The following is an 8,806-nucleotide window of genomic DNA, read 5'->3' as shown; positions in this document are numbered from 1 at the left end:
GTATCACTCTGAGATAATTTTCTCCCATTTGGTCTTGCTTACTTACTTTTCTGCTTTTGAAGTTCTCCATACAGGAGAACCATGACATGATGCAGTGCAGGAGTAAAGAGCAGCACCATGCTTTTCCCCAGGGATGGCAAGGTCATGCCATAGTGGAGCAGCCTGCTGGGCTCCATGGCTGACCTCCTGCTCCAGCTACAGCATCACTTGGAGATGTTTTCAGGCAAGAGTGATCTGCTTCCTAAAACATGCAGCCTGACCTGCACCTTGGCAGCTGCAACTTTGGGGTCCATGCCTGCAGTGGGAAGGATGTAGCCAAGAAATTGCAGCCAGAGGAAAGGCTGTGAGTGTCACACATGGTGCCAGAGACTGGCATGTGATTAGCAACCAGATCTGTTTTAAAACCTATTAAAATGTTTTATAAAAGTGTCTGTATTGTGAGGCAGAACAAAAAAAACTCAGATAGGGGATCACAGCATGTGTTTGGTCATACACAGGAAAATAAAAGTAACTTCGAAGGGGATTAGTGTTTCTGTACATACAAAGTTTCAGACTCATTGAAATCAATATCCTCTAAGCTCTTTGCCATCTCTGAAGTGCAAGTCTTCAAATTAGTTTGACACTTTGTCAGAGAGCAAAAAACCCCAGCCAGCCAAAGAAACCCCAACCCCCTGAGCCCACTACTTGGACTAGCTTGTCAGCACTTCACACAAGCACTGCTGAAATGAGGTTCAGGAGTCTTGAGCTTTGCAATCTTTTTTAAAAAAATTTTTGCACTTGAAATAAAAAAGGAGTTGGTATATGAAAATCAAAGTACTGCACGCCTCAAAAGATAACAGAAGTTTATTACACTATAAAGGCTTTCAGCATATGTGAATGCTTATTTTATCTCAACACATTAGCATAGTTATTAGTCATTCTAAATGATTAAATTTTCCTCTCATCCACCTAATCTGAATTATAAATGAATATACTAAAAAGAAATGCACTTTGTTGATAAAGCACTGACTTGGCAGTCAGGAGATAGGGCTTGTTTCCGGGCCTGACTTTGACCTCTTGAGTTGGTCCAGGCTGGTCATTTTACCTTGAAATGCTTCAGCATCTCAGACTGACCTGTAATGTGAACCTATCTGAACAAAAGCATCACTGTCCAGCCAATATCCAATCCATTACCATCAATGTCCAATTAGTATTTTAAACTGTTTTACAGTGTGTCATTATTTATTATAAGAAACCTTATTAATGATGCTTAATGAACAGGGAGAAACTGTTAGGCTGTAGATTTTGATGAGCTTTGGTATTTGGTATTGAGGAGTGACAGAAAATCACAGCAGCTTAAAAGCTGCCACTCTGAAACTTGGGGTATGAACATGCCTTTTTTTTCCTTTCTTCTGAGTAAATAAGGACAGAGATCCTCCTTGCAGCAGTGGCAGCTCCTGTGACTTAGGGCACTGCATCCTCCCCCTGGCTGCCTGTTCATTTCTCTTCAGCAGCAATTGCTAGAAAGGAATTAACTCATGGTATGATTGAATGAAAACTAAATGAAACTTAGTTTTGAAGTTCAAAAGTCGATTTCATTGTGCTCTTGAACAAAGACCATGTTCTGCTCCTCAGTCCCCTCCTTCCCATCTTTTAAGCATCGTGTCCCCTTGCTGTGGCAATCTGTGGCAGCCTGGAGGTGAGTGTGGATGCCCAGAGATAATGGGATTTTCCTCCTCCCAGAAATGATGGGATGGTCTCTAGATCTGCCTGTCTCCTCAAGAAGTCGGTAAGCCTTGGTCATAAACCACATGTGAAGGAATAAAGAGTTGTCAAGAGCCCCACAGCTCCTCGTGCAGAGGAGCTTGTCCTGGGAGCTCTGCAAGCCCTTCCCAAGAGGGCAGGTAACATTGCCTGATAGTCACATGTGCCCACCAGGGAAAGCCTTCATTTTCCTTATGGTTTTACTGTGCCTCAAAATGTTTATTCTTGGTCGCTTTTGTGTGTTACTTACACTTCGGATCATACGTATCTCGTTTTTGTTACAGCCCAGCCAAACCTGTGCCAGTATGTTCAATAGCAAATCAAGTCCTTCCTTCCTGATAGGATGGGCTGAAAAAGGAGCGTGGCAGTTTGCTTAGGTAGGGTGGGGCTGGTACCAATAAATAGTTGAATTCCCCTGGAGATCAGTAGCATAGAAAATGAAAAAAAATCTCCCTGGATGATTGTGTAAGGATCACCCCTGATTTAGTCATATTTCCATGAAGCCTTGCTCCAGTGGAGTAATGCTCCAGGACTTCTTCAGGCATTGAACACAGATTTGTGTTTTACTGAGATAAAGCGGGATGTCATCTGTGAAAAGAGCAATTTATGTCCTTTGTCATGGATTGTGACGCCTGGAATCTCTGGAGACTTTCTGATAGCTATTGCTAGCGGTTCAGTGGACAGAGCAATCAGAGGAGGTGACAAAGGACACACTCGCCTTCTGCCTCTCTAAGGAAAAAGTCATTCAAATAAAGGAGTCTCCTAGAGTCATTCAAACAAATGAATGCACACCCTCTGGCTTTCTGCGGGCTTAATGAACCCTATTCAGCAGAAGCACAGCCTTGTTGACAAGCCTCTGTCTTTGGAGGCAGAAGGAGAATGCCGAAGGAAAGTCAGTCAGATCTGTTTTCTCTGAAGGAGTGGAAAGACACTTTCTGGTTTTGCCTAGGACTGTGGGAGCTGTACAGTCCTGGGCATGCAGCGACCTACTTGCTCTGCTGGCTCAGGCTTTGCTTTTCTTCCTGAGATTTTGCTCTGATTGCAAACAAACATTTGCTTCTCTGCAAGAAATGGGTTTCACACAGTCCTGAGGCAATCACAATTTTAGGAGTGCCTCTTTGCTTCTTCCTCTGCCTTGTATTTTATATGAGGGCAGCAATTTTGTGCATGAAATAATTTCAAGAGCTGGCAAGTTCCAGAAATATCTAGATTGTTATGTGCATATGAAGCCATATCACACGACTGTGTTTTGTTTTGCTTGTTTCGTTGGTTGTGTTTTTAAATTTTACATTCCAATCCCTAGAATAAAAGACAGGGAAGCAAAGCAGCTACTCAGCTTCTGGCACCAAGCTGCCCACAGTGCCTTTGATATACAGCCCCCTTGCCCATATGTGCAGTCATGTGCTCACATAACTCTTCCTAACTGTGGGAAATGAAAAGGAAAATGTTAAATTTGGTAATATTTATCACAATCATTTTTCAAGAGCAAGAGAGAAGCTACCAGTCTATTGAGAAATGTGGCCTTTTAATAGTCATTTAGGATTATCCATTTATGTGAATAATAAAAATCTCTTATGCAGATAGAGAAAGTAGGATAAAACTTTATAATGGGGTATATATTCTCTAGCACAGACAATGACTGAAGGCCTCGGAATTTGAAGAAATGTCAATTCATCAAGGTTGTGTCTTTTTTTCTTTTTCAAGCTCTCCATTTTGGAGATTTCATGGAAATAATTGAGTTTTCTACTATTGGACCAAGAGTCTTATGTATGCATGACTTAAAAGAAAGAGATTAATAAATATCTCACCATTTAATATCTAGATAATTTCATCCAATAAAATCCTGTGCAGCAAGTAATTTAAATTGGTACCCTATTTATGGCAGACAAAACTGCTCACTACCATCTGCTTCGTGGTTTTAATAGATGAAGTGTTAACTGCGTGTTGCATAAAATTCATTGCGACTAGGTTAATTAAATGGCTGTGCTTCACTTCCTGCACTCTGGTAATAAGATGACAACCTCATCTGAATTTATTAACCCTTGCCACTTTCAGTACTGTTATCACCCATTCAACCACCTTTGGTCAACAAAAATGAAATAAATCACAATAACAGGAGACATAACCATATTGGCTAACAAAATAGATATTGATTAGCATCTTCTAAAGCAAATATGTCAATCTAGTCTGATTTTATTTTCGCAAAGGTCATTGAAATCTGCTGGGGTATCAGTAGCATGAGTAAATGATGATGCAGTAGGTTATTGGAAAACTCTGCAAACCTAATCTTTGGTGCTAAACAGGCTAAATGACAGCTTCACTATGGGAAGCTGGAGAGGCCTTTAGAGTCTTCAGCTTTCTATTCAAGCAAGCAGACATTCAATAGCCTTCTGCAGCATAGGCCCTTACAGAGGGCACTAAGCCAGACCTCTGAGTGTCACTCCAGTCAGAGCCACTTCTGTCCCTCCAAAGCAGGAGCCTGAGGTAAAACTGCTTCATCTCCATCCATGCCCTGGCCACCCCTGCACTGGGTCAAACCTTAGTGACAGCAGATACAATGACACTTAGCTATGGCCAATGGAAACTATCTGCAGGTGGGACTGGTGCGTGGTGAGGAAGCACCTGACAGAGGCATCTCCAGGTAGCAGTTTTTGGAGCCAGCCTCCTCATCACTTACTCTCTTCAGATATTTAGAAAAGTTAATTTCAGGCAAGTACACAAAAACAGTCTTGCTTGCTCTACAGGAGAGGTCAACAGCATGCATCAAAGCCATAGTAATTTCTGCCCTTCAGATACAGGCACTGAAGAATTTTTGGAGGACTCCCAGTCTTTCCCACTGATCCCATCGTTGTACATGGCTGTAGGTTTCCCTCTCTGCCTCGCTCTCACCTGGCTACTGCTTCTGGGAACAGCTCCTGTGTCATGTTCAGCCCCCTGGTCTAAGCAGGCTGCAGACACTGTCTTTGAGGGTGTTTTTATGTGGCCTAGTGAGGAAAGTCATGTGGCTCCCCCTCCTTCTATGTGCCAAAGTGGTGGGATGAAATCCAGCTCTGGTTCACAAGTTCAGCTGCACCAAACTGGTTTAACCTGTCTTGTGTGTTACTGTGCCAGCACTGGGCTTTGCCTTCCAGGGACGTAGATAAGACTTGTATTTTAAACACAACAGGGAAGTTTTCATTTATGCTGAGGGTTGTAATTAAAAAGAAGTTCATAAGATAAATCTGGTGTATACACACCAGAACAAAATATCTTTCTCCACTTGTAGTCAAGAGGCTGCCAAACTTCCCTTACTCTGTCCCCACACCCAGCTCCCAAACCTTGTCCCTGCCCCAGCCATGAAGCAAAATAGAAGGATCAAAACAACTTGCCCCATACAGTCTTACCTGTGCTGGGGACCAGGAGACCATCAGATGAACTGATTTATTTCCCAGATGCTGGTCTGAGCCTGATGTCAGCAGGCAGTGCAAGCAGATTTACCAAGAAATCCCTGCCCCTGCCCAGACTGGGGTGCACTCAGTTCCCAGACTGGAAGAGAAGCTGAGGCAAAGTTCTAGTAGGCAGAGGACAGGATGGATGGCATATCTGGAATTTAATGAAACTGTACTGCAGCTATGAGCTGCCTAGGAATGGAGATGACATTGGTAACCACTGGATGCTCTCTCTGAATATTCAGTTTTCCAAACACTACTTTTTTGCCTGATTGTTATCAATAAATAAGTTATTAAAAAATAGTGAAGGAAAGCCTGTTTTTCAATCTTTTCCTTCTAATATTAATTTAGACTTCAATTTTTACCAGATTACTTTTAGAGACCTGAAGTTCCCTGACAGTATTTATTGTAATAAATGTTGTTTGATTTTGAATTCTGCTTAAAGAAACTCTTATCTTGTACAAGGAAGTAACATTTCAGGCAACTACTATTCATGTGCTTTGAAGAACTCAGTATAAAACTTCTGTAGTTCCCAGAAGCACTCTTCTCTTGGGTCTCCTTGTAGAGTCACTGTACACAGCATTTGAAATGTTGGCCAAGTGCACCATGTTCTCAAGCAAAATGGGTAACTTAGACAGATGGTGTCATGCTAAACCAAATTTAACCTTAAAGGCTGAAATTCAGTTCTCAGGGGAAGGTCCATGCATAAGCGGAAGCTGCTGCAAGTCCTATTCTGAAATCATAAGTAGGAAATGTCCTCTATAGGGTTTGTGGGATTCTCCTGCATGAGAGGTGGATGGTGCTCACTGTGGTTGTTTCCTCACAAATTGCGAGACACGGACAAAAATATGTTTGACTCGTTTATGGGTGCACTTTCTGAGTATGGCAGATGCTGTGCACCTTCCCCAGTTAAACGTTAAAATCTCTGCACATTTTCAAAGTATTGAAATATTTTCCATCCCAGAGGCAACCAGTTCAGTGGGGAACAGCTCACATCTTCTTTGGTGTGTGGGATAGAGGGCTTCTTTTGACAGTTTCACACACCACCACACTTAAATGATGTTGTTTTTCCCCTTCACACAAGACACAATATTCTAGATGATCTGTGTCTTGCATCACCCAACACTGCTGGTAGTTCAATACAGCAGGATGAAAGGTTTTAGTGGAAAGAAAGCAGGAAAAAAAGATGTTCTATCTGAAGCCAGGAGCTGGACTTAGAGTCTTCCTGCTCTAGAAACTACAGTTACGGGATTTGAACAGATCTAGGAGCACATGTGCACCCCAGTAATGTCTTGAACATTTCCATTCATGTCCTGGAGATAACGGGGCCTTTACTAAACTTTCCCTTTTGTAGCCTCGTGTCCACTGGAGGGCACCTGTTGGAATGCTGGAAACTGAGAATTTTAGGCACCCAGGGCAGAGAGATGAGATAATGGCCAAGACCTCTGGTCAGGTAAGTGAAGAGCAGCTTCTCCCTTTGCTGTGCTGCACGTTTGCCACAGAGTTAAATCAGTGAACCAAGCTGTCTTAATTCTGGTAGAAAGGAGTAAACTAAGGATCTTCTATTTCTGGAGCACAAGCAGTGGGTGATCAGTGCATTCATCACATCGTCAGTAATTCATCGTCAGGGACCAGTTCAAGTCCCTGGCCTGCACCAGGCATGCAGAAGATATACTTAGATAAAATTCCCATTAAGTGTTCATCTGTCCACAAGCTCTGGGTAAATTGCAACACCAGGGTGTCATGAACCTGAGGGTAAAGCAGATGGAAAGAAAATGAAACTGAGAGACATCTGAACCTGTTAAAATGAGAGACATAGAGAGAACATCCCACCAGTCCCCTCTTCCCTGCATTACCCACCCAGCCAGCCCCAGCCTCTGCCTTCTGCAGTGATGCAGCAGCACGCAGCTGTACAAAGCCCTTTAGTGTGGAGTGGTAAAATCTCAGGCAATGTACACACAGAGCTCCTGGAGCAAGATCAGTGATGACTGTGAGAGATCAGTGAGGCACTGCAGACGCAAGTTGTGGCCAGAATATTGACCTAGACCTCAGCTCTGTGATACTTTCTATTTAAAGAAAATAGAACAGCTTTACACACCACCCTCCCCTTGCCCACTGTGCTTGTAAGTGGATCACTCCTGCTTGCTCTTCAGGTCAGCTGGTGGCTCTCGTAGCTACAACAAACTCTGCCCTGTTCTCCTGTGCTACCTCAGAATCTCTTCTTGCCAGCGCTGGGGCGGCAGCTCCCTGCTGTCCACAGCCTTCTTTCCCACCAGGATGCTCAGTGGTTTGAAGGACAACTTGATCTTCTATTCATACTTAACACAAGATGGAGAAGAGTTTAGTACCTCTGTGGAGCAAAAAACAACACAGCCTTAACTCTGGAATGGCACAGCTTCTTCAAAAGGCAAACAACATAATAGTCCTTCACGTGGCAAGTAGACAGGTAATTTGGCAGCTGAGGCTCTGTGCCAACAATTAAGTGCTAATGAAAGTGATGGCATATAAAAACCCTACCACTGACAACAAAATTAAAACAAGCCAGAGCAATTACTGTCACTGCTGTGGAAAACAAACCTTTAACTCTTCCAACATCACCAAAAATAGAAAGCTAGGGAATTGCTATTCACACCTACCACATGTGGTACTGCTCTCCCTCTCCTCTTACAGCTGAGATGCTGTGACGGATTTAGAGCTCCCTGGGGAAAATTTAGGAACACTGCATAGAGGCATGGTTAATATGATGTTTAATGTCTCAATACATTGGACGTAATAGCAGATTTTCTGGATTAAAAAACAACAAACAAAAGGTACTAAGTGGTAATTTGGAAAACAGTGATGTAGTGACAGGACAAAGGGATGATGGCTTTAAACTGAAAGAGGACAGCTGGACAGCTTTAGATGAAGTATTAGAATGAAATTCTTTACTGTGAGGGCAGTCAGACCCTGGCAAAGGTTGTCCAGAGAAGCTGTGTCTGCCCCATCCCTGGCAGTGTTCAAGGCCAGGCTGGACCGGGCTTTGAGCAGCCTGGTCTAGTGGAAGGTGACCCTGCCTGTAGCAGGGGGTCGAACTGGACTTACAACCCAAATTGTTCTATCATGATTCTGTGATTTTAAGATGATCAGGCCAACACTGTCACAGCCCCTGGCCCCTACAGGAGCAGCCTGCTGTCCTACACAGCAGGAGGGTTACCCACAGCAAGAGCAGTGCATGCTCAGGGCGAGCTCAAGCTCCCTTTTGCTGGATCTCCCAGGGCTGCTGCCGAGTGCACATCGGCATTCAGCAACATCAGCAACATCTGGGTACCAGAGTTCTGCCCCACCCTGAAACACGGCTCAGGGCAAACCTGTGCCTGCCAAACCACCTCCAGACAGACACAAGCGAGAGCTGGGAGAACCTGCTCCTGCACACATCTGCCAAGGCTGAGCACTCCGGCACTGCTGCGGTCAGCGATCTGCAAGTGCCTCGTGTCCATAGGTGACCCCGTGCTGCCTTTCCCAGGAGAAGTTGTTCTTCCACGGGGCTCTAAAGCTGCATTGACCCACATAAGTGAAAGACTTCCAGTCAAGGGCCAGCATCGTTCTCAGGTAGCTCTCACAACTGGCAAGATGTATGGGCAGCCCTTGAAGGGAGA

The sequence above is a fragment of the Prinia subflava genome, chromosome 7, assembly GCF_021018805.1.
Source record: "Prinia subflava isolate CZ2003 ecotype Zambia chromosome 7, Cam_Psub_1.2, whole genome shotgun sequence".
NCBI classification, from domain to species: Eukaryota; Metazoa; Chordata; class Aves; order Passeriformes; family Cisticolidae; genus Prinia; species Prinia subflava.
Note: the sequence above shows the minus strand (reverse complement) of the source record.